The sequence below is a fragment of the Peromyscus maniculatus genome, chromosome 13 (assembly GCF_049852395.1).
Source record: "Peromyscus maniculatus bairdii isolate BWxNUB_F1_BW_parent chromosome 13, HU_Pman_BW_mat_3.1, whole genome shotgun sequence".
In the NCBI taxonomy this organism is placed as follows: Eukaryota; Metazoa; Chordata; class Mammalia; order Rodentia; family Cricetidae; genus Peromyscus; species Peromyscus maniculatus.
In genome coordinates this window covers 38,894,318-38,916,043 of record NC_134864.1, presented here as the reverse complement: position 1 = coordinate 38,916,043, position 21,726 = coordinate 38,894,318, and the positions used below count along the sequence as shown (strand labels likewise).

At 43.5% G+C, this 21,726-nt stretch overlaps 1 long non-coding RNA gene across 1 annotated transcript; it reads right to left on the bottom strand.

Moving 5' to 3' along the window:
- Nucleotides 1–13,223: 13,223 nt before the first annotated feature.
- LOC143268304 (uncharacterized) lies at nt 13,224–18,413 on the bottom strand. The gene is made up of 2 exons (XR_013044065.1): nt 17,960–18,413; nt 13,224–15,621 (listed from the first exon to the last, which is right to left on the bottom strand). It is a non-coding gene; the product is annotated as an uncharacterized LOC143268304 (long non-coding RNA).
- Nucleotides 18,414–21,726: the final 3,313 nt, after the last annotated feature.

Here is a 21,726-nt window from a genome sequence, read left to right as displayed (position 1 = left end):
AGTTCCAATTGTCCTCTCAAATTGCAGGTCTTCATTTTAAATTTGTATTGCTTTTATTTTTGACAGATGGGAAAATATTTAAATTTTGTTTGCATTTTACTCTGTGTGTGTGTGTGTGTGTGTGTGTGTGTGTGTGTAGGCCAAAGGATAATTGGTGGGAGTTGGTTCTTTCTTTTTGTCATATCGGTCCAGAGGATTAAACTTAGGTGGCAAGTGCCTTTACTGGCTCAACCATCATGCTAGCCCTGCATGATTTGTTTGAAGTTCCAAGACCATTTTATTAGAATGTAAGAGTAAAACAACAGGGCGTGGGGCTGGAGAGATGGCTCAGCAGGTAAGATAGCTCACTATGTACATGTGAGGGTCTCAGCATCAATTTGAAGAAGCTAGGTGTTGTGCTAATATTTTATCTGTGTCCCTCAATAAAGTTTATCTGAGGATCCGAGGAAAAAGCCAGCCACTATAGTAAACATAGAAGTCAGGCAATGGTAGCACACGCCTTTAATCCTATCACTTGGGATACAGGGATCCTTCTTGATCTCTGTGAGTTCAAGGCCATACTGGGAACAGAACCAGGAATGGTGGTCCATACCTTTAATCCCAGCACTAACCATAAAGTTCTGGAAGTCTGTAGACAGACAGGAAGTGACAGAGCTGGGCAGGAAGAGGAAGTAATATAGCTGGGTGGAGAGAGGAAATGAGATGGCAGAACAGAAAGGTATATAGGTGAGGGTATAGAGGGAATAGGTCTCTTTGGCTGAGGATCTCCAAGTGGTGAGAATGTGGCTGGCTTCTTTTTGCTTTTCTGATCTCTCAGGTTTTTACCCCAATATCTGGCTCCGGGTTTTTTATTAATAAGACCATTTAGCACTTCATTTACAAGATGTGGCCTTGAACACCTGTAACCCCAGGGCTTTGGGGAGTGGATGCAGGAGGAACGTTGGGGCTTGTTGGTTACAAGCCCGGGCTCTTAGTTCTCAGTGTCCACATGGAAGCTTACAACAGAATAAAACAGAGTGATAGAGCAAAACACCCAGTGGTCTCCTCAGGCCTTTCCCCTGCATGTGCTCTCTCTCTCTCTCTCTCTCTCTCTCTCTCTCTCTCTCTCTCTCTCTCTCTCTCTCTCTCTCTCTCTCTCTCATACACACACACACACACAAGCTCACATGCTCGCATGCTCAAATGCTCGAATGCATGCATGCACACACGAGAATGCACACATACACCACAGTTGAAGCAAGCTGTAAATCTAGGGTGTTCCTAGGAAGAGGCAGATGGAGAAATGAGAGAAAACCATACCTTTGAGTTAGGGTCAGCAACAGGGGGAACGTTCAGAGACGGCAGCGAGACAGCTCATAATGTCAGGGCCAACATGCTTAGAACCTGCGTGGGTATTTGAACAGTTCTTTCTTGAATGTTTCAGTGCCTCAATTCAGATGAAAAAGGAGTCAGCAGCCATATCACTACCACCCTGGATGCACGTGATCTCAGATTTTTACAAAAAGATTTGAGATCTTGAGCACCATGCCTTGCTTTAACCCCCCTCAAAAGGATTCAGAGAGGTCATTTAAATACAAAACAATTTCCCCCAACAGTTCTCCCCAAACCACAGGATGGACTCTTATCAAACCATTCTTTCAGGTGTGTCCCTGGACTGGAGAAATCTGTATGGGTTCCTCTAGCTGTCCTAAGTGCCACAAGCTGGGTGGTTAAAACCGACAGGGCACCATTTGCTCAGTTCTGCAGACTAGGGGTCTGAAATCAACATCTGTCCTATGGGTGGCTTCCAGCTAGAGGTTCCGGTGGGATTCTGCCGTGAGCGCTCAGGCTTCTGGTGACAGCTGGCAGTCTTTAGCGCACCCATAGATTCACTCCAACCTCTCTCTGCCTCTGTCATCACCTCCTCCTCTGTGTCGCGACGTCCATGTTAGCTTGGCAGCTTCTTTCTTTTGTAAGGCCATCAGTAACTAGACTTAAGGCCCATCCTAAATCCAGGTGATCTTCTATTGAGTTCCTTTATGTTAATGCTGTTATGTCTGCAAAGAAACTATTTCCAAATAAGATGGCATTCACAGGTGCCAAGAATTGGGACACGGATGTGTCTTTGGGAAGGATTAATACTTATTGAGATACCTAAGAGGCAAAGGTGATATGAACAAGACAGCTAGCTGCTTATGGATAAAATTGCAACCACAATTATCTAGATAAGTGCTCTTTGCATTCTATGATATTGACTCTTGGGGAAGAAATATGGCAGCTGGGGAGATGGCTCAGTGGTTAAGAGCACTTGGTGCTTTTGCATGGAACCCAGGTTTGGTTCTCAGTGTTCACATGGAAGCACACAATCGTCTGTTATTCCAGCTCCAAGAGAATCTGATGCCTTCTTCCAGCCTCTGTGGGTACCAGGCATGTGTGTGGTGCAGGTGCATATAGGCAGGCAAAATACTCATACACATAAAAAATTATGTTAAAAAATAAACTCTAGGAAATAAAGAAATGGTTTGGTTGGTAAAGTGTTTTCTGCACAAGTATGGGAAGTTGAGTTCATAGCCGCATAATCTATGTAAAAAAAACAGCAGTGAGAGTATGTCCCTGAAATTCTGGAGCTTGGGAGGCAGAGATGTGTGTGTGTGTGTGTGTGTGTGTGTGTGTGTGAATCCTCTGGCTTTCTAGTCAACTAGTTTAGATGAATTGGTGAGTTTGAAGTTCAGCGAGAGATCCTCTCTTTCTCCTTCTCTGTCTCTGTCTCTCTTTCTCTCTCACACACATGCACACACACACACACACACACACACACACACACACACACACACACACACACATACAAAGTGGAGAATGATTGAGGAACACACTTAACATGGACCCATGGCTTCCACAGGCATATACACACATTCAGATACACACACATGCATACCCACACATGAACGTGAACACACACACACACACACACACACACACACACACACACACATCTGGCTTCTAGCAATGGTTTATACATAGTACATCTTCTATTTTAGAATCCCTTTCATAATGTGGGAATTACTTCTTCAGGCCACTGTGGTGGTTTGAATGAGAACCGTTTCCTGTCAGCTCATGTGTTTGAACCCTTTGACTCCAGCTGGTGGTACTGTGTGGGAAGGTTAGAGAACCTTTAGGAGATGGAATTATGTCACTAGGGTCCTCCTCTCCTTCTGCTTCCCATGAATGGATGAAAATGTGGCCAGCTAGCTTCTGGCTCCTGCCACCATGTCACACCTCTCCCAACAGGATGGATTCTGTCCCTCCGAAATTGCAAGCCAAAAATTAGCTTTCTTCCTAAGTTGCTTTTAGCCATGACATTTGATCACAGTAACAGAACAGTAAACAACACAGCCACATTACTTAATCTGCATAATGATTAAAGTGGTTTGTGATGGTGGCAATTTTTTTTTTTTTTCTGTTTGGAAAATAAGATGCTCGCTGTTTAGATCCACAGGCCCTTTGTAAAATTGGGTTATTTGGTTTCCCAACTCTTTCTGCTTCTAGAGTTCTTTATATATTCTGGATAGATGTATAGCTGGCAAAGATTACCACTCCTTAATTTCATTAGCTGTGCTGAAGATTTTAGTTTGATGAGATCCACCTTGTCAATTGTTGGCTTTAATTCCTGGGCAAATGGAGTCCTAGTTAGAAAGTCCTTTCCTACACCTCTGTCTTGCAGGGTACTGCCTATGTCTTCTCCTGGAAGTTCAGCATTTCCGGTTTCAGACTGAAGTCTTTGCTTTACCTGGAGTTAATTTTTTTTGTGTGTGCAGGGGCATAGATAAGGGCCCGATTTCATTCTTCTGCGCATGGACATCCCATTTCCTCAGCACGGTTTCCAGGGATTCTGTCTCTTCTCCAGTTTGTGTTTTGGGGTTGATGTCAGGCATCAAAGGGTGGTGGTTAGGCTCACACACGTTCATTCCGTTGGTCTACATGCTTGTTTTTGTGCCGGTGCCATACTGTTTTTACTGCTGTAGCTCTAGAATATGTTTTTTCTAGAATTGTTCTGCTCAGGGTTGCTTTGGCTATCCTGGGTCTTTTATGGTTTCATAAGAATTTTAAGAGGCTTTTTTTAAAAAAAAAAAACTTTGTGAAGAATGTGGGGATTTTGATTAGGATCACATTGAGCATCACATTTGTTGTTGTTGAGCTGATTATATCTACCAGGCACAACTATATTTGTTGATGATCCACGATAACTACTCAAGCCTTTATTAGTTAAAATTATACCTTTCTCAATTTTATCTCTGATTGGAAAGGCTAGAAACATTTGATGCTCCTGTAGCAGACTCAGTCTCTCTGGTAGCAGCCAATGTTGGCATGGTCATTTGGTTACAGAGTAGTGGTCCTTGACAGTGTTCTATCCAAACACACCCAGGACATACACAGCTCATGAGTATACCCTTTTTCTTTTTTCTTTTTTTTTTTTTAAGAATTTAAATCATTTTGCAGCAAAATGAAGCCAATCGAATCACAGCCATTTCTTTGTTCTCATTCTTTTGGTGGTGGGGCTGGGGTGGGGGAATAGCATGAGGGATTTGATATTCATGAGAACATTTTACAAGCATGTGAGTAATGAACTCCATCTTTTAAAGTTGTAATGTATTTTGCAGGTTTTCTTAATCTGTCCTTGCTTTCCTTCTTCCTTATAAAAAATTTAGTGATGATTAAATTAAAATGAAAACGGAAGTCATAATAAAAACTCACAATCATCATGGTAATTTGTAATTGCCACAAATATTAATAGGACATCCTTACTTGGCATTCACTACTCCTGTGGCCTGCAAAGGACAAAATATGAGGGCCTGTAAATTCCTTATACTTGCCTGCTATAACATCTCTTCCTTTCCCACTCAAGAGAATATTTGGAAGATAGATGACTGGAGAACTATAAATAATCCATTCTTAAACTGTACAGTTAAAACTCATCATTACATGGCCATGTAATTAAAAAAACAGCTTGACAGTCCTTTAATAATGAACTCACACCAACCTTTTGCCTACTGCCCTTCATAATTGCAAGATGGCCGCCGTAGCTCTCTGCGTGGGACGTCCAAGCAGGGGGATGTTCAGTTGGGAAAGAGAGTCCTTCTTCCTTGTGTCTTCCCCTTCTTCTAAAGAAAGGAACCTTTCCTAACAGTATCCAGAAAGCCTCTACTCCCATTTAATTGGTAGTCTGGGGTCACATTTATATACTAGACCAATCCATGATAATAGAATGAAACTATAGTTACCCTTAGTGATGGACCTGTTCTAGGAAATGCATCCTTAAGTGATTTCATCATGACACAAATATCTGAGTGTATTTATATAAATTAACACAATTAAGTTGTCATTAAGCAGTATAATTTATTGGCACATCATAGTATTTATGGCCCATTGTAGACAGAAACATTGTTTGTGGCACATGACTGTGATGTTTAGCATAGTTAACCATGTAATCTAGTAAGAGTTAGGTTGCTCAAACAGAGTTGGCATTTTGTTCCAAAGAAACAAAAGACTAGAAAAGAGAAGATATTGGGAATATACTGTGATAATTCTGTCTACAGGTTTCAGAACCTCCAGGTAAACATGACCTAGAAGTAATGAGGATGCCATCATCTTACATAACAACACAATAGAGTAGGTGGTCCCAGAGTTGACAGATTCAGCGGCTCAAGGAAGTCAAGATTCTATTGCCTCCTTCACAGTCTTCTTGTCCTTATCTGTTATTGACTTTACCTATAGCTGTCATAATTCAAAGTGTTGTAACATGTAATGCAGGAATGCAGCAAGGTCCTTGGCTCCTGATCCCTTTCTGAATGCTGGAATCTTTCCTAAGGTCCACACAAGTCTTTGTGTTAGCTGTGTTCTAGGATATGATTTCACCTCATCATGTCACTGGCCAGTGGATGAGTCTGGCACCATACATTACCTACACTTAGCATTGACCCTTGGAATGAGATGGGACAGGAAGACCTTTGACTGAAAGCACACAGATATTAATAAGGGAAGGTTGCTGCTAACATCTGGAGAATGATAGACATCTGTTGACAAGGAAAGAAAGTGCTGAGAATGATTCTTGTAGAGAGCCACACACCAGAGTATTTCCTTACTATAAAGTGTGAAACCAAGAGTATAATACAAAGGTTGTTCAGGACTGATTGGAAAGTGTTAAGAACCACAGACTTCTCAGTGAGGAAGAGATGGAATGTAGCATCTATCTCTAATGCATGGGAATAGCAAGCAGTTATACTTTTTAAATGTTTTCTTCATCTTTGGTCTAGAAGCACAAAGGAATGAGAATTGTTGTAGAATATTATTTTAAGATTTGTTTATGCTGTGGAACATTTGTTTGATGATGCAAAGATGTGTTGCATTCTTTTATATTGCATTTGTTTAACTCTGTGAAGCTGTGTGACTTTGCCTGTCTAAAACAGCTGATTGGTCTCATAAAGAGCTGAACAGCCAATAGCAAGGCACGAGAAAGGATAGGTGGGGCTGGCAGGCAGAGAGAATAAACAGAAGGAGAAAAAGAGAGAGTGAGATCAAGGAGCGAGAGAAGAAGGGGCCAGCCACACAGCCACACAGCCACACAGCCACACAGCCACACAGCCACACAGCCAGTCATGGAGTAAGAGTGAAAGTAAGATTACAGAAGTAAGAAATGGAAAAGGCCCAGAGGCAAAAGGTAGATAGGATAATTTAAGGAAAGCTGGCTAGAAATAAGCCAAGCTAAGCATTTATAAGTAATAATAAACTCCATGTGATTTATTTGGGAGTTGGGTGGTAGGCCCCCCAAAAGAGTAAGAGAGAATACTTTAGAAAGATACAAGAGGTAGCAAGGGTTCTCCTGGTAATCTCTGGCTTGAAGGGCCAGGGAAGGGCACAGCCCTTTTCCTCTAGCCCAGCTTCCTGATTTTCAGGGTGGAAGGGCACTTCATCCTTGTCCACAATGCTGCTGGTATAGGAGCCTTTCTTTTCCCATTCCCATTGAATTGTCTAGAGATATCTCTTTAAGATGTGCGGGTCTCTCAGGCATTTCTGTGTGAGGTGTAATGTATAACACTAGCATTTATATTAGTATTAAAGATTGGAATAAAAGAACCATTGATTGTCAGTGGCCGCATTTGCCAAGTAAACTCAGTAATACTCAGTAAATAGTGAATTTAATGCTATTCAATACATTCTGACATTGTGGAAAGCCACAGATATGTCTGTCTGTGTTTCTGATATGGCATACTCAGGGTACAAAGCAAATGGAATTGTTGTTTATTACAGCTTTTTATCAGTACATGAAGTAGTTATATATATTTTCCTGCAACTGAGAAATTGGGAGGCAACCAATTGACTCTGCTTCCTCAAGCTCTCTGAAGATGGGCTGAGTCGGATGGCACAAACTGAGAAGAAATAGATTGATAGGCAGAAGGTATGCAATCTTATTATGTGCGTGCAGCATCACAGGAAAGCAAGTACCCAAAATCCAAATGAGATTTAGAAGCATAGAGACTCTTCTTCATGGGGAACAGGGATGTAGAGGCTGCAGGCAACGCCAGTAAATGATTTTAGGGGAGATGAACGCACTTAAAGGACAGACAATGGGGGCTGAAGAGAGGGCTCCATCCGCAGAGCTCTTGCAGCCAAGTGTGCAGACATGAATTTGGATCCCAACATTCACATACAGAGCCAAGAGCCCCAACACTGGGGGAGGCAGAGACAGTATTGCTGGGACATGCTGGTCAGCCAGTCTAGCTGAATTGGCAAGCTCCAGGTTCAGTGAGAGACTGTCTCAAATAAGCAAGTGATTAAGAAAGCATCTGATGTCAACCTATCACAAACACACACACACACACACACACACACACACACATACACACACATACACACACATGCACACGCGCACACACACACACATACAAATACATATATACACATATACATAAACACACACATACATATACACACAAATACACACATATACACATACATACACACACATAAACACACACTCATACATTTACACACACAGATACACACACACACACACACGCACGCACGCACGCACGCACGCACACAATAATCTAGAACAAAGTTCTCCTGATCTCTGGGTATGGTGTGAACTCTGGTTTTCTTCCCTATTGGAGAGGCTACATTCAACACAATGGCATGCATCCTTGTGGAGGAGCAGCCTTTAGTCAGAAAAAAGAACATCGGAGGAAACTCTTCCTGAGGACAGTAGAAGGAGGTAGAGAGGTGAAGGGTGGAGAAAGGGACAGGGAGAGGTCTGGGTTCTAAGATTGCCTTTTAATTCCAAGTTGTCTCCACATCAAAGCACCATGCTTTGAAGTGTTGTTTTCTGAGTTCTGGCATCATCCCCATTAACGTCCAGAAGTGAAACCCGACTTGGTGTTGTCAGCTTCTTCACTGTCTGGCCTGTGTGCTGAATTGGGGTGAAACCTTGCCACTCAAGAGTGAGCCAGCCAGCTCTCCACAGTCTCTTTACCACCAGGAGGTCTAAATTCCATGTCTCTGAAATGGGGAACAAGTATCCTGGGCATGATAAAGGCAATGTGTAGCATGGTCTTCCCGAGCACGAGTCCTCTTTTCTCTCCACTGAGGCTCTGCTCCCTCTTAATTGTGTTTTCCAATCTGTTTACTTCTTTGGTCAGTTGTTTACTTATTTATTTTACGGCAGTGTGAGGAGCTGGGCCCCATCACCTGTCACCTGATGGTCAAGTTCAAAAACAACTCCTCCCTGGGCTCCTCATTAATATTCATCCAGCACCATGCAAATGGCCCCGGAGTCTCTCCTCCCCGGGATGCTTTAATGTGGCAGTTATGAAAGCAGCTCAGACCAAGCCCGATTAGCATAATAATGAAGCTTTGGCTGCAGTGTTATCATCCTCAAAGGAAATCGCTGGAGTGGTCACGGAGCCTTTAACAAGTACTGCTTTCAGATAAAGAAGGACAGAGTGGGGAATGATGGATGGCAAATATGGGATATGGGAAGAGGGAGTCCTGGGGCTGGGGAGGGGGCTTGCGATGCCTGCTTCCTTGTATCATGGGTGAATACAGAATTTCTATTAGTAATGGCCCTTTAGAAATACATCGGGATCTGTGTTTCCGGAGAAATCTAATGCTAGTGTCTCTTCCGGATGCAGAAGAAAAAGTGAGTTGCTTGTAATAACACCAGGCTGTGTTTAATAACCCCTCAAATAGGCTGGACGGGGACCATCATGTCTCTTTTATAGATGAGTGTCCACCCATGCATCCACCCATCCACCCATCTTCTGTCTTACTCCAGAAGTGAGTTAACGTAGTTTTCAGACCACGATTTTAAAGTTTCAGTGCTAGGGCGTGGCGGGGCTCGTGCTTGAACTTGGATCTGTGGTCACTCTCCTCCGACTTGGTGACCCTCAAGATCACTTCAAAAACCCAGCGCATGGTCGAGAACAGGTTCTGCTGGACTCTTGGGGGTGAATCTGCACCACTACTTTCCGCTCATGCTTGCGTGCTCCATACTCCGGGGGTCCGCACCCCTGTATGGAGTGCACCTCCACAGGGCCACTTATTTGGCCATTTATCCCACGGCAGTCGTCACTTATAAGTTGTTGGCTATTTTCCTGGGTTTTGGAAAGGTGGGCAGCAGCTTTCCTCTTGCTGCACAGACACATGAAACAGCAGAGAAGCTGCAGCTCGCACTCTGCGTTCGCCAGCCAGCCGCGCAGAAAGCAAGCACTCAGTAGAAGGAACAATCTGGATCACGCAGGAAACTCTCGTTAGGCCCCTCCCTCTCCTTTATTGGCACAGGAGCCTCGATCCGGAAGAAAGGAAATCTCTGCAACAAGCAAGGAGGGGCAGTTGGGATGCCATGCCAAGCCAGCTGCGTTTCACATTAAGGGAGAGAGCTCTGTGTTCGTGGACCCACCCTAGGGGCCTGTGTGGTGTGAAAAATGAAGCCTCCACACCCCCAGCTCTAGAGGATGATTGGAAAGAGAGAGAGGGGAGAGAGAGAGAGAGAGATTGATCAGAAGTGGTTGGCATAACGTGAGTATAGGGCAATGTACTGAGAGACAGTGGTGGGAGACAGAAGCCCTGAGATTGGCAGTTTCTGAGAGAGACAGGCATTCAACTGATGGGGACCCCAAGCTGGAAAGAAAGTTGCCGTTTTAATGTGTCTATGATACTGTACTATGACTTCCTCGATAACCTCCAACCTTTAGGAAAAGCCTACCTCTCTCCACAGCTTCAGTGTGGCTGGCATTGTAGGAAGGAGCTTAGAAAAGGCGCATTCATCCTGGTGCAGGTCAGAAAGCAGCATGACTACAGGATGAGGACACGGGATCGTCTGTGAGACAGGAATAAGGGGTACCAGCCCCCAAACCTGTTAGTACATGGGATTTCTTCCCAGATTTAAAAGTCAGGGGATCCCAAAATCCCCTAGGGGGACTTCACATTTCAAATAGAAGTGTGAATGCTGTGGGATAATGCTTTTGTACACTGGTTTAATAAAACACGGATTGGCCAGCAGCCAGGCAGGAAGTATAGGCAGGGCAAGCAGACTAAAGGAATGCTGGGAAGAGGAAGAGCAGAGTCAGGAGTTGCTAACCAGGCACAGAGGAAACAAGACGTGAAGGCAGAACTGAGAAAAGGTACCAAGCCATGTGGCTAAACATAAATAAGAATTATGAGTTAATTTAAGTGTAAGAGCTAGTCAGTAATAAGCATGAGCTAATGGCTAAGCCGTTATAATTAATATAAGCCTCTATATGTATATTGCAGGACACAGGAAAACTTCCAACTACATCTGAATTTGGATGACCACTTCAGACCTCCCTCCATCTTTCGGGCAAGTCTGTGGTCCAAGGTCAATTGCCAGAGACACCACCCCATTCATTTGGTTCTTTACTAAATGAGAACTTTGTATTATTTCATTTTATCTTCACAGCCATTTTGGAAGAAAGCTGAACACCCAGGTTACTCTGGGACCAGTTGATTCTGAGTCTATGGCCAGTGACTTAATTTGCTCTCACAAAATGGTTTGCTTGGTGCTATAGCTTTGACCTAAAATGTTCCTCAAAGATCCATGAGTTGAAGGCTTGGTCTCTAGCCTTTAAGAGATGGGAGAAGTTAGGTCTTTGGGTACGTGTCCTTGAAAGGTTATTGAGAACCTGGCCACTTTTACCTCCCTCTGTCTATCTCAGCCTTCCTCTTTGTACATCTCTCCTCGCTCCCTTATCTCTTTCTCTCTCTCTCTCTCTCTCTCTCTCTCTCTCTCTCTCTCTCTCTCTCTCTCTCTCTCTCTCTCTCAGCAGCTTCCTTAGTTGTATGCTTTTGTCATGATATACTACGTCACTGCACTGCCAAGTAACCATGGATTGAAACAATGATTCAAGCCGGGCGGTGGTGGCACATGCCTTTAATCCCAGCACTCGGGAGGCAGAGGCAGGCGGATCTCCGTGAGTTCGAGGCCAGCCTGGGCTACCAAGTGAGTTCCAGGAAAGGCGCAAAGCTACAGTGAGAAACCCTGTCTCGGGGCGAAAAAAAAAGAAACAATGATTCAAAGTAAACCTTTCTCCCCTTTGAGATTATGATTTCAGGTATTTTGTCCCAGCAATAGGAATCCTAATCCAATGTCTAGACAGAGAAGACTATATTAGCATCATGGGGCTCTTGGAGAGGAGGAAAGGGCTAGAGATAGGAGTGATGGACCAATTTCTCTTTCCATGTCTTCGAAATTTTTCCATTTTCTCTTCAAGCAGTTTGGTATGTTTTAAGTACAAGCTGAGAAGGAATAACACATGCAACCCCACTGAAATTGTGGCCACATGTAGTCCAGATTCCACTTTAGTCAAAGAGGTAACCTTGGAACCAAAAGTCAGTTGTTCAATACTTCCGGTTGTTTTACCCTTTCAGACACCATGTCCCAGTCACTGTTCTCACCGCTGTGAAAAGACACGATGACCAAGGCAACTCTTATACAAGAATGTGTTAATTAGGGGCTTGCTTATGGTTTCAGAGGGCTAGTCTGTCAGTCTCTGACGCTGACGCCGCCGCCGCAGCCTGCCTCTGCTGCCAAAGCAGTTACGTTATCACGCGTCACCAGGCGCCTTTCCACTGTCACCTATGAGACATGTGCACTCTTTAAAAGTGCCCATCAGGCACAGCTCACCCTCTGTCTCTTTCTCTCCTTTGCCTCTTCTTTCTCTCCTACCCCTCTTGCTCTTCTCTCGCCTCTCTTCTTCCTCTTGTCTCTCTGTCTGTCTGCCTCTCTCGTCGCCACTCTGACACGGCCTTTCACTCTTCACTCTCCCCTTCTCCCAGCAAACCTCTTGCACCAAGTCTGTTCGTCATGGTGTGTTTGTTTAGTGACACACCTTGGCAGGGCCCGCCAAAAGGTACCCATTATCGCCTTTCTTTTTCTTTATCCTTTCCTAGTCTATGACCATCATGGCAGGGAGCAGATAGGCATGGTGCTGGAGCAGTAGCTGAGAACTTTACATCCTGACTGCAGGCAGCAGCCGGAGAAAGACTGGCCTGGTATGGGCTTTTGACACCTCAAAGCTCCACCCCCAGTGATAACCTCCTCCAACAAAGCCACACCTCCTAATCTTTCTAATCCTTCTCACTCAGTTCCACTCCCTGGTGACTAAGCACTCAAATACATGACCCTGTGGGGGCCATTCTTATTCTAACCACCACACACCATGAATTAGATTCAAAGCCCACAGCAGCACTATTCACCTTCCAATATGATGGATTCTTTACATTATCTTGCTTTTCCAGAGTCTCTCTCCTATATATTGTCTGAAACCACCCATCAGGACTATTGAAGAGTTCTATTGCTTCTGTCTTTTTCTATTTTCCATTCCTTTTTCAAGTCTGACTTCTCAAAAGCTCCCAGTCACACACCCAGCAAAGGCAGAGCCCCCCTTAGAAGGAAAGGGGGTGTGTGTGTGTGTGTGTGTGTGTATGTGTGTGTGTGTGTGTGTGTGTGTGTGTGTGTGTGTGTGTGTGTGGTGGGGAACACCTGAGTCCAGGAACCTAGAATATGTTTTTGAGGTAGCAGGAACAGAAAGCCCAAGACTATTAATAACTTTGTCCCATTACATTTACATAAACATTTCAGGGTTTAATAAATAAATGTTAAAATTTAATCTAGCAATAATATTCATGATTATTGTTTTGTTGTATATTAATTAGGTAATAAATGGTAATGGTTTATGCAAATGATGGTAGTCATATTTATTTCTAACACAAAAATTGTGTTTTTATAGTTGTACTTTTTCTGTCTTTGCAAGTTCAGTGCTTGTAAGTAATAGCAATCTTTTTTGGTGTGTGTGTGTGTGTGTGTGTGTGTGTGTGTGTATGTATGTGTGTGTGCACATTTGTGTGCATATGTGTGGAGGCCAGAGGTCAACCTTGGATCTCTTTTCTTAGGTGTTTTCTACCTTGTTTTTTTGAGATCTCTTACTGTCCTCAACTCAGGTCCCCATGCTTGCAGGGGACTTTGCTCATGGGCCATCTTCTCAGCTCCCCCAAATAGTTAGCTTGTTACTTCTTTGCCTGCCAAATGGAATTAATCCAAGTCTCATTTCAGGGACCCAAAACCAAGCACATAATTAGTTAAAAGACAGCTCTACAATCAAATTCCTTAGTAATATCAGTTCTGGCAATTCTACTAATCAATCCTTCATGATCAAGGGCTGTGGGGTTCTTCACACACATTTCTTTTACTTCCAGAATTTCCCAAATAATCCAATCTGGCTTGCCTTCCAGGTTGGCTTTATAAGCTGCACGTGGTGGTACATGCCTTGATTCTAGCATTCAAGAAACTGAGGCAGGAGGTTTATTAGTTTGAGGTCAGCCTAGGCTACATGGTGGATTTCAGATAGGGAACTTTTGTCTAAACAAACAAACCAATAAACACAAACAAAGAAGACCAGCCCACAGTGGTCTGCAGGCATGATGTTATTTGAGGGCGAGAATGAACTCTCTTTTCTCTGTATATCAGCCCCTACTTGATAAAATTATTTCACTGGTCTATGCAATTGTCCTCTGAACTCAAAGGGAGGCAGCATTTTGATGCTATTCTTACATTCCAAAAATGAGCTGAGGTGGGAGGCATTTTAGATGCTAAAAGGGTGACCCTTTTCAGTTTTTAGGAAACTCTGCACTGGCGTGTGCTGTCATACCTAGCTTCCTAGCAATGGAGAGTCCTGGATTTTGCCAACTCTGGACAACAGACCTCTGCTGCCTGGGCAGAGTATGCAGTCTGTCTGATAAGAGACACATTTGAGAATGCAGGTGGGGCCTGCCGGAGAGGAATTCAGGAACTGATGTGGGTGTCATGCAGGATGGTCCTTTCCTCCATATTTTAGGGAGCTTGTGGTCTCCTTCCAGGTGAGGGGGCACTGTTCATTTCCCATGATGCTAGGGCTTTGGGTCTCTAGTAGTTTTCAACGGGCTGACGAACAAAGAAAAGATAAAAGCGTTGAAAGCCTTCCCGGAGCCCAATTTGGCTGGGGTGTCCTTCTTCTCGCTTCTATCTTTGGCTCCTCTTTTGTTTCTGTAGGTGATTCAAGCTACTTTTTTCCCCCACCTCCTTTGTCTCCTAAGTTATCATTTAAACTGCAAGGGCTTCGTGGGACGCTTCCTCTCTGCCTCTGAGCTGCGGGGAGGGCGGGCAGGGATCATGAGGGCAGGTGCTCACTGTCACTCTTCTGGACAAGGTTGGGCAGGCTTTCTCCTCCAAAGCCTTCGAGCAGGGGCTGATCAGCAGCGGGGCCAACTGTTTTCTGCCAGGATGGCCTCTGATTCTCCCTGTGGTGAGAAGTGTGCACCTTAGGTGGGTACCAGGCTGAGGAGGCCCGGGAGGGGAAACTGCTAGAGGATGCACTAGTCAATTAATTAACATCGTATATAATCAAGGGGAGCTTTCGAATTTGATATGCAAACTTATGCAAAATCATATGTAGATTACTCTGGGTTCAGAATGGAGACTCCTGGAGGTCTGGTGCTTTTCTTCAATAGGAATTCAGTGCTGATGAGCCACACATAGGGCAGAGAGAAATATTTTGAATCGAATGGTTCTGTCCTCTTTAATTCAGCTCTACAATAGCACCTGCTACTTATAATTTGGTGACTCTCGGCAGAGCAGGCTTCATTTACTTGTACAGCTGTACCATTCTGTTCTCCAGAAATTTCCATCTTGAGGGCTCTAACTGCTCTCTCAGCCACTACAGTATGCTTGGTACAGCCAGCCACCATGCATTTTTACTGAGGCCTTTTATGGCACCCCAAGTAGCCATGCAATAGGTTATGGGGTGAGCTTGAGTCTGAATCCTGATTCTGAGCCACATTACACGGTCTTAATGAATCTTGGTTTTTCTCTTCTGCAAAATGGAGGCAACAGTACCAACCCTAGGAGGATTCTCGCTATTGTCTAAGGAGGTACGTATCTGAAGCACAGGATGCTGGTGGCCACACATAGCTCTGATGATTATTACTCAGATGTGAGGCTCAGTTTGATTCCAACTTCCTTCATGAAAGTTTTCATATCCACCACAGCTTGAAGTCGTCCATCCATTCTCTTGCGGTATTAGCTGGGCCATTCATCTGGAAATTAAAACCACATTTCTTCACGACTGTCTTTTGTTGTTGTTTTATTAACTAACCCCGTGTTGTTAGTTAACTCTTCCAGTCCCTCCCAGTTTTCCAATTTGGCTTGAAGTCTTTGAGGGTGGCAACCATGTCTTAATGACTTTTAGCTTCTCAAGATGTCTGGGATTTATCTTTGTAATCAATTCTTGAGCACACTCCTCTCTAAGATTAGGAAGCTCAGTGTGTCATTAGTACCTAGAAGTGGACATCTAGACCCCAGAATACGTCTCTTCTCCCAGGAGCATCTGTTCCAGCATGAAGATAGTCTCTCATTTATGCTCTCATCCTTGTTTATGGTCTCCCACGATCTTTTTTGTTTTTGTTTTTTTTTTTTTTGGACCAATTTTAGTCCACAGTGTCAAGCAGAAGTTAACAGCATCAGGCACAAAGCTTTTGCCAAAACAAATGAAGACATGGAGATTTTCCTTAATTAGACCCTGCCCATTGAAGAGTGTGCTGTCAGGAATAGAATTCAGTGCCCTTCACTCCCCCTTCCCCATCTCATCTTACCAAGGCCTGCAGAGCAAGCAATGGTCCAGCCACAGTGGCTGCCTCTGAGACCTTGATCCCCAGGTTTTAGGGATGGGCACTGTCTCAGGGAGAATCCTATTCTCTCCTCATCTAAACCACCTGTTTTCACTTGTAAAGATGGGGCCATTATTTACCAAGTGAAGTACCTTGATATGTTGCTTGGTGTTCTGGAAAAATCTTAGCAGATGAAAAAGTTAATGTAAAACTGGTTAGCATTTTAAAACCCACCACTATACACATGTTGACATACACCCCCTTTACTGACATAATGAAAAGCAGGGTTATCTTATGGTTAAAATGATATAGACTATATTTAGAGGCACGTTTATTGGGCAGGCCTTTTATTTTCTATATGAGTTCCAACATGAGGCCACAAAATATGAACAATTACAACAGTTTCCAAGAGTTCCATATTTCTCCCAAGTTCATTGTGAGGAATGAATGAAATGTGCTGGAAGGTCAGTTTTATATTTTTGGTAGGAGAGATGAATGAAAAGTGGACCCAGACTCTGCTTCTGAATGCATATTTAATAGTAAATACTCTGAGCACATTAGCTGTATTTGCATGTAAATCTGGGTTTGTCTGAGGATGGAGTATGCTCAGGAATTCAGTCCAAGCAACAATGGCTAATTAGCAAATCCAGTATCCTTCGACTTGTCCTTGAGTTGGTTATCCCCTGCCCTCTAATCCTGACCAGTGGCTGGAATCCAGTGGGTTCATTTTTCTCTGTTTTTTCCCTCCTTTATTTTTTTCTTAATTCTCCTCTTCTATATTATCATTTTATTTCTGTCCCTCTTACCTTCTTTTGTGTCTTTTTTTTTTTTAACTTTTCCACCTACCAATAAAAAACACTAGTAAAGCTATACATTGTGTAAGTGATATATACTGGCTGTTCATTCAGTATATTAAAATATTTTCTGGGAATCTGGGGGTGTATGTAGCTTAGAGGTAGAGCAATTTGTAGCAAAACCAAAGAAAGAAACAATAAATGAAAACAGCTACAATAAAAAAAAAGATCTTGTTGGCCAAATTTTAGTGGCGTTTCTCATATGCTTTTTCAGCTAGAAATCGCTGCTTTGCCTATGTGTGTATGGGGTGGGAGTGGAATGGGAGGAGTATGTATGTACGTGTGCACACCTGTGATAGGCCAGAGGCTGATGTTTCATGCCTTCCTCTATCGCTCTCCACTTTATCTTTGGAGACAAAGTCTCATTCGGAACCTGGACCTCTCTGGTTGGCCAGTGAATGTCAGAGACCCACTTGTCTCAGACCCTCCAGCTTTGGGGTGACAGATGTGTGCTGCCATACTCATCTTTTTATGTGGGTGCCGGAGATCTGAACTCAGGTCCTTCATTCACTAAGCATCTCCCCTGGCCTGTATCCTCTAATTTTATCAAGAATCTCACCACTTCAGTTTGACCGGATCTCTTTTGCCCACCCTCCCGCTCTGCTCACTTTCAGCATCCGTTATTAATTGGCTTGCTCATCTTCCACCATCCGCCAGGGGGATGATGAGTGGCCTGGGCTGCTCTCAACAAGAATCTGGTTAGGTTAGCTTGGGTAGAACTTCCCTTCCTCCTGAACCGGACCTTGCATCCCTCTTCTTGGCCATGAAGATCATTTGCATGTGCTGTGTTCATACTTGAGCCTCGTTCCACCTCGTACCTCTTCCTCTATCACAGCAGTCCTAATTAAAATGCTCTCAACACTTCCTAGATCCAGTTTTCTTTGACATCTAGAAACAAACGTACACACACTTACTTCTTTTTGGTAGTCAGTCAATTCCGGCCTGTAAAACCAGAGCTGTGGATCATTATTTTTGAAGACATAGAAACATATTCTGCAGCAGATCTTGCTGTTTGCCTTTGGTTCTTTTTTTTCTTTTCTTTTTTTCTCTTTTTTTTTTTTTAGTAGCAGTTTTTTTTTATGACTAGATCTCCTTTTAAAACAAATCCCCCCGGGGTCCTAGAATATGTGACTTGATTCCTTTCATGAATTTTGTAAGTCTCTGCCATTCCCTCAACTACTGCGCCCGCTCCAGTCTCTGTCCTCAGAATACCACATAATCCGGATCTCTTTATTGTGTCCCTGGTGTCTCTCCCTCTCAGCTCTTGGGGCTTTCATCTGTCAGCGTGTGTGCATTTCCATCCTTCTGACCTTGTCTTTCGGGTGACCCATTCTCAGCTGCAATTCCTCAGCTGTATACCCGACCACTGATGCTCGGTTTCCGTAACTGTGCATTTGGGTTCTAGAATTCCACTGAATTCTTTCTTATATAGTTTCCATTCTCTGATGAAAATGTAGTATCTTACGGTTTAATTTTTTGAGCATACTCGTACCTTTATTCAAGGTTAGATCGGCTGTCTCCAGTGTCCGGATTTGCTGTGTTTGTTTTCATTGTCTGTTCAAGTTTTTTTGTTTTTGTTTTTTTGTTTGTTTGTTTGCTTATTTCTTAACTTAGATTTTTTCTCAATTATATTTTCTCTTGTCTCGTTCTTTTTTAAAGATTTTATTTTTAAATTATGTGTCTATATCCACATCTGAGGATGAGTTTGTGCATGTGAGTGCAGCACCTGTGGAGGTCCGAAAAGGGTGTTAGATCTCCTGGAGCTGGAGTTACGCAGGTGAGAGTCAGCAGTGGGTTCCAGGAAGCGGATCCCTTCAGTCCTCTGCAATGGAAATATGTGCTCTTAACTACAGAGCCATCTCTCCAGCTCCTGTCTGGTCATTTCTGATCACATGCTGGGCATTCTGCATGAAAAAATGGAAAGCTAATTTGTGGCTCTGGGTTGTGCTTACCCCAGAGAACACTGCCTCTTTTTCTTTAAGCAGCAGTTACACCAAAAGGCGGAGAATCTTAATTCACTCAGATTTTCCTGGCTTCAACTCCATTCTCTGTGGAAGTTGGTCCAAATCTGACATACTCTTTGCGCTGAATGTGGCCCCTCTAAGTTGGTGTGCTGTAACAGTCCATTGTGTGTCACTGTGAAAAATATTCAGGTGGGGTAATTATAAAAGAAGGGAGTTTTGTTTAGTTCATAATTCTGGAGACTGGAGAGCCATGAGCTGGTATTGGCTGAGCTATGGTGAAGGACTGTAGGAAGCTTTCTTTTGGGCCACCAACCAGCTCCCGAATCATGATACAGAGACTTATTATTAGTTAATAGTGCTCGGTCTTATCTTATGCTTGTCCCATGAGCTCTTATAACTTATTTTAACCTGTTTCTCTTCATCTATGTTTTGCCTCAGGGCTTTTTGCCTTTCATTCTGTATGTCCTACTTTTCCTGATTCTTCCGTGTCTGTCTGTCATTCTGGCAGGTGCCTGGCTGGCTTGCCCTGGGCATCTCCCTCTCTTTCTCCCTCCTTCTTTCCCCTCTCTCTTCTCTTGACCCTAGACTCTCCCTCCTATTTATTCTCTCTGCCTGCCAGCCCTGCCTATCCCTCTACTGCCTGGCTATTGGCTGTTCAGCTTTTTATTAGACCAATCAGGTGCCTTAGGCAGGCAAAGCAACACATCTTTACATCATTAAACAAATGCAGCACAAACAAATGTAGCACATCTTTACACAGTTAAAGCAATGTTCCTCAACATAAACAAATGTAACACATCTTCGCCTAGTTAAACAAATATTCCACAACAAGAGACTTTTAATGGGTGTCAACACATGGTGGGTCTGCATGTAGAAAAGGTCAAAGAAGACAAGAAGCAGGAAAGCAGGGGGAGGGCTGAGGGTGCTGTCTTATAAACCCTTCTTGCAGGAACTAATCTACTTCTGCAAGTCCTGACCCATTCCTGCAAGACAGTGTTTATCCACGAAGGTGGAGCCTGCCATGACACATAGGCCCCGCCTTTTAAAGGTTCTTACCACCTCAATATCAGGGACCAAGATCCCAGCATGTGAATATCAGTGGCTGTACTCATCAGTCCTCTGACCCTCCAACCCTGGATTCTGGACTGCTCTGACTTTCTTGACCTGTCAACCTTCTGTACTTTCAAAGCTAGCAATTTTCACAAGGGAACAAGAGGCCACACGATGTCAGGATCACCGATTTTATTTTCTCTAATCCTCCAGATTGTGATGCTCAAATTCTGTCTTAATAATGCTCCAGTGCTGCCAAATAGACTTTTTTCCCCTCTGGAAAAAACTTTTTTTTGTTGTTGTTGTTCAATTGTTTTTTATTTGTCTCAGTGGGATTGTTGGTCCCAGACAATCCCGTCCTTCCTGGCTAGTAATAGAACTCATATAGACACACATGATTATTTCAGTTACTCACCACAGCTGTCCAGAGATGATGATTATTTATCTTCTTTTTATAGAAGATAAATATGATTATTTCAGTTACTCACAGAGCTGTCCAGAGATGATGATTATTTATCTTCTTTTTATAGGTGGAAAGAGTCTCAGAGAGAGTTAGGTCAATGGTCAAGGCCACTTGGTGAAGAAGTCCTGGAGCTGAGGGGCTGGCTTGAGAATTTCTTTTTAACCTGTTTAAAACATGCCATCCCCATACACTGTGGTTACCAAATTATTTATTTGTGTCTTCATCATCTGCTTTATTGTACCCTTTACTTGTCCCTTTATTAGTACCAGTATTGCTCCCTGTCCATGATGTCTAAATGACGTCCATTCTTCAGAACTAAACCAGTGCCACATAAAACAATCATTGGATTCCTGTCTTTTCCCTGTAACCTTGTTCTTGTTTCTCTCTCTCTCTCTCTCTCTCTCTCTCTCTCTCTCTCTCTCTCTCTCCTCCTCCTCCTCCTCCTCCCCTCTCCCTCTCTCCCTCATCCTCCCCTCTCCCTCCCTCCTCCCTGCCCTCCCCCCCTCTGCCCTTTCCGTCCTTTTTACCGCCTTTACCCCATTTCCCTGTTTCTGTCTCCTCTGGTATTTACTGGCTTTCATTCTCGAGGTACAAATCAACTATCTATAGTATTGGAGATTGTGTTAGTTTTCCTATCGATGTAATAAAATATCCCAACCAAAGCAGTTTAAGGATGGTAGAGCTTATTTTGACTCACAGTTAAGGGTGCGGGAAGTCATGGCGGCAAGAACTTGGGACATGTTGTATCCACAGTGAGGAAGCAGACAGTGATGACCGTTCATGACAAGCCTGACTTTCTCCTTTTTATGTAGCTTGGGTTCCCAGTCTATGGAATAATTCCACCTACATTTAAGGATGGGTCTTCTTTCTCCAATCAATCTAAACTATATAACTCTTCACAGACACACTGAGTTTTATCTCCTGAGAGAATCTAGATCCTGTCAGTTTGACGATCAGTATTTACCACTACAGGGGTTAATTTTGTCTAGATCCGAAGAAAGACATTGGTTTGGCCTTCCTACTTCTGAAGGATTTTTTTTTTTTTTAATTCTCAGAGGGCTTGTGTTCTGGTGTTGGCTTCTCACTCCGATGTCCTGTTCTTGCTGTAACTCTTGTTCCAGCAAATGTCTAGCCATCTTTATATCATTTCCCGCCCCTGTCCCACATCATCTTGAATGTTGCAAGCACCCTCTTTTCCAATTCA